General features: G+C 41.1%; 1 pseudogene across 1 annotated transcript; it reads left to right on the forward strand.

The window, feature by feature from the left end:
• On the forward strand, positions 1-517 carry LOC111524364 (annotated as a pseudogene). Its single transcript, XR_002725765.3, has one exon. The product of XR_002725765.3 is annotated as a 60S ribosomal protein L23a pseudogene (transcript).
• The last annotated feature ends 4,338 nt before the right edge of the window (positions 518-4,855 follow it).

Here is a 4,855-nt window from a genome sequence, read left to right on the forward strand (position 1 = left end):
GATGGCGCCGAAAGCGAAGAAGGAAGCTCCTGCCCCTCCTAAAGCCGAAGCCAAAGCGAAGGCTTTAAAGGCCAAGAAAGCAGTGTTGAAAGGTGTCCACAGCCACAAAAAAAAGAAGATCCGCACGTCACCCACCTTCCGGCGGCCCAAGACACTGCGAGTCCGGAGGCAGCCCAAATATCCTCGGAAGAGCGCCCCCAGGAGAAACAAGCTTGACCACTATGCTATTATCAAGTTTCCGCTGACCACTGAGTCTGCCATGAAGAAGATAGAAGACAACAACACACTTGTGTTCATTGTGGATGTTAAAGCCAACAAGCACCAGATTAAACAGGCTGTGAAGAAGCTCTATGACATTGATGTGGCCAAGGTTAACACCCTGATTCGGCCTGACGGAGAGAAAAAGGCATATGTTCGACTAGCTCCTGATTACGACGCTTTGGATGTTGCCGACAAAATTGGGATCATCTAAACTGAGTCCAGCTGCCTAATTCTAAATATATATATATATCTTTTCGACATATACGTGCCTCTCTGTCAATTTCTGGTTGGGCTGGGAGGCCACACACAGACACTGACATAACAGGGCTTGGGCAAGACTCCTGTTCTACTCATCATTTTGAAATATTCACCCTGCCACTCTACCATGTGTGATCACTCCAGAGATCTTTGTGACTAGAGTTAGTGTCCTAGGAAAACCGGAACTCAGAACTTGCCTCCATGGTTGGGGGTAACAAGAAGCTATACAAGAACCCCTTCTTTTATCTCTGGAAGAGGCTGTGTATGAAACCAATGCCCAGGGTTTGAAGGGCATTAGCATCCATTTCAGGGGAGTGTGGATTGGCTGGTTTTCTGGTAGCATTTTGTCCTCACACCCATCTACTATGTCCAACCGGTCTGTCCGCTTCTCTCACCCCTTGCCCAATAAAGGACAAGGACTTCAAAAAAAAAAAAAAGGAGCAAACCTGATGCATGCAACGATATAGATGAGCCTCACAGACACCATGTTGAGTCATAAGGCACAAAACAGTACATTTATATGATTTCATTTATATGAATATGTTGACAAACAACTAAGTTATGGTGAAAAAACACATAATAGAGGATGCCTCTGGAGGGGATAAGAAGGAATGTGAGGAAACTTTCTGGGGTGATGGAAATGTTCTATATCTTGCTAGGAGTGTGAATTACCTGGGTATAACTCATTTCCCAAAACTCACTGGATTTTATGCTTCATATTTATACATCTTTATATGTATACATTTTATCTTTAAAAAAGGAAAGAAGAACAAAAGCAGGAGAAGGAGGAAGAACAGGAAAAAAGAAAGGAAGCTGTGGTGAGAGTACAGGACTGAGATTGAGACTTGTTTGAAAGTCTGTATAAAGACCAATGGCACCTCCCAGCTCCCATCCCCATCCCACCCAGCACAATTAACGGCTCCCACTGCTACCCATGGAAGAGTCAAAAGGTGTAGTCTCTGAAGAAATGGCAACAACACCACAATTAGAGAGGACTTAGTTCAAGAATGGAACCGATGAGGTGTGAAAGTAAAAACTGAGAAATTAAGGGAAAGTCTGTGTGCTGAAAGTGAGACTCCCTAAGTAGTTTCAGAGTAACAGCAACCAGACATATTTGTACCCTTAAGGCTGGAGTCTGAAGCATTACTTTTTGAAGAAGCTGAGTTACCCAAGTAAAGACCCATAGATCCTGATATTTCAGGTTCTCCAGTGAAAAGGGTCATCCTGTTTTTCTACTGAAAAGCCCATCGTTAACAAGCCACACACAACAACTGAGTTTCCCATTAGTTTCACAGTGCTTCATCCTTAAGTATAAACAGATATTTGAAGAAAACACTCTAGAGGAACAAGAGAGAAGAAATGAAACAGACACCCTTGCTGGAAAAAGAAATCTCATTAAGAATTAGAGAAAGGTACTGAGATACTGCACTAATGAAACATGAGTGGGAGGATATAGTAAAAATAAAAAGGAGTCATCATAGAATGGTCACTCATCAAAATAAAGAATAGTATAGGTGAAATTAAAATTTTGGTTGAAAAAATTTTGGTATGAGAATTGAACTTGAGAAATTTCCCAGAAACTAGAATAAAAAAACCAGGAAATGAACAATAAGAGAGGAAAGACAAGAAACTCAGTCAGTAGATCCAACATCTGAGAAATAGGATTCTAAAAAGAGATGACAGGAAACAGTAAGAAGAGAATTACTGAAGAAATAATACAGGAAAACTCCCAGGTGTGGAATAGAGTGAGTCTCCAGATTGGAATGCCCACTCTAACTGCAAGGTCAATGTGCAGTGCGGTCATGCAGGGTGTGCCTGACACAAAGGTCCCAGCCAACAGAGGGGAAGTGGGGACTGAAATGCACCCACGCTCTGCTTACCATGCCCTGTGCCTTGCAGCACTAGCCAAGAGGAAGCGGAATGTATTTCTAACTGGTCTACCCAGAGGGAACACCCTTCTCTAATTGATCTCCCCAAGAAAATTCCTTTTGTAACTTGGCCCCAGAAGAGAATGGCTTTTTCTAATTCACATAAAGACGTCTTTTATGTGACCTATTAATTTCCAGAACAATGAATGAAAAAAAATGTTTATAGCAGCACAATTTGCCATTGGAAAAATGTGGAACCAACCCAAATGCCCATCAGTCAATGAGTGGGTAAAGAAATTGGGGTGTGTGTGTGTGTGTGTGTGTGTGTGTGTGTGTGTGTGATGGAATACTACTCAGACATAAAAAGGAATGAATTAATGGCATTCGCAGCAACCTGGATGAGACTGGAGACTATTAGAAGTAACTCAGGAATGGAAAACCAAACATCATATGTTCTCACTCATTAGTGAGAGCTAGGCTTATGAGGACGCAAAGGCATAAGAATGACACAATGGACTCTGCGGACTCAACAGGAAAGGGTGCCAAGGTGGGGAGAGATAAAAGACTACAAATTGGGTGCAGTGTATAATGCTTGGGTGATGGGTGCACCAAAATCTCACAAATCACCACTAAAGAACATACTCATGTAACCAAACACCACTTGTTCCCCAATAACCTATGGAAATAAACAATTTTTTTAAATAGTGATAATAACATTTCAAAAGAAAAAAAGATTCAGATCCAAGGCATGAACACCAAGGGTAAGGATAAAATACTAAAGACTTCCAGGGGAAAAGAATCAGTTTACATAGAAAGGATCAAGAATCAAATGACATTTGACTTGTCATCAGCATATTGGAAGGCAGAATGCAAAGGAGCAGCACCTTCAAAATTCAGAGAGAATGCTTGCAACCTAGAATTCTGCACACAGACAAAAGTAAGAGGGTAAAAAAATATGTCTTAGGGTATGCCCAGTCTCTAAAGCTTACTTCCCGTGCATCCTTTCTCAAGAAAGACATTAATGGAGGCACATTTCACCAAAACATGAGTAAGCCAAAAAAGAAGACATAAGAGCCAGGAGTCAAGGATTTAACCCAAGAAGAGATGAAGGAGATTCTCATAATGATAGTGAAGAGAACTCCTAGGACAATGGCTATGTAGCCGACCTAGAAAGCAGCTATTCTAGATCAGAGGAGAGCAGCAGAACCCAGCAGGAACATCTGCAGGGAAAGAAATAAGTGTTACTTACAGATTATCTGGCAGGTTTGACCATGTGGAAAACTACAGAGCTATTTGGTGGATACAAAAAAAACACAGCCAGAGATTTTAAGACAACAAAGCAAATGGCAAACTAAGACACATGTCTTCAGGAAAAACAGAAAGTTATACAAGAAAGGTAATGCATCCGTAGTACACTACTTGGCTCAGGAGTAGACCATACTTCTTTGGTCATAATGAAAACATCAATTGTTGCGGTTTAAATAAATGGCCCCAAGTTCTTTGACACCCCTCTCATCAAATGGCAAGATCTATGTCCCCTTTCTTTGAATCTCAGCAAGTCTTTGGTAAATAGTGGAGTATGGGAGAGGAGATGCTATGTGACTTCTGAGGCAGTATCTGCAGAGGCGATTCTGCTTCTGCCTTGCTCACTGGAACACTCACATGTTATGAGGCCTCCATGTTATGAGAAAGCCCGATCTAGCCCACAGGGAGTGACCACATGGAAAAGCCCTGAGATTACATGAAGAGAGATGGAGAGATGGCCTGGCCAGCTCCATCCACTGCCTGACTGCAAGTACATGACACCACCAACCAGTCAAACCTTTCTCAGTGCCTGCCCATAGGGAATGTGAAAAAGAATAAAAAGATGGTAGGTGTTTTAAGACACAAGTTTTGTAATGATTGTTCAGCAGCAATAAATAACTGGAACACTGATAAGAGTTAACCAAATATAACTATATAACTACACATAGTTATATATGTAAATATATATATAATAACTATATAACTATATTGGGACTATATAACTATATTGGGATATAATTATATTGGGACTGTAGGAAGAGGAGAGGGGAGTGAAAGGTAGTTAAACTTTTTTATTTGCCAGTCTTTAAAGTCAGCAGATAATGTGTAAAATCAGTGAACCAGGAGATAATTATATATACATACATATAAGACAGTACAAAGAAGAGGGGGAACAGGTAAGAGTTAAGAGTGGTTACTTGGCTAGGCGCAGTGGCTCACACCTGTAATCTCAGCACTTTGGGAGGCCGAGGCTGGAGAATCACTTGTGCCAATGAGTTCAAGACCAACCTCAGCAACATAGTGAGACCCCCATCTCTAAAAAAAAAAAGAAGTAGTTACTGTTCTGGGAAACAGGCTAGAATGTGTGGTTGGCAGGGACTACTGTTTTTATAAGCTCTGACCATTACTTAACTTTTTAATTGATGTTCATTTGATTTTGTTAA

Source organism: Piliocolobus tephrosceles, chromosome 2, assembly GCF_002776525.5.
Source record: "Piliocolobus tephrosceles isolate RC106 chromosome 2, ASM277652v3, whole genome shotgun sequence".
In the NCBI taxonomy this organism is placed as follows: domain Eukaryota; kingdom Metazoa; phylum Chordata; class Mammalia; order Primates; family Cercopithecidae; genus Piliocolobus; species Piliocolobus tephrosceles.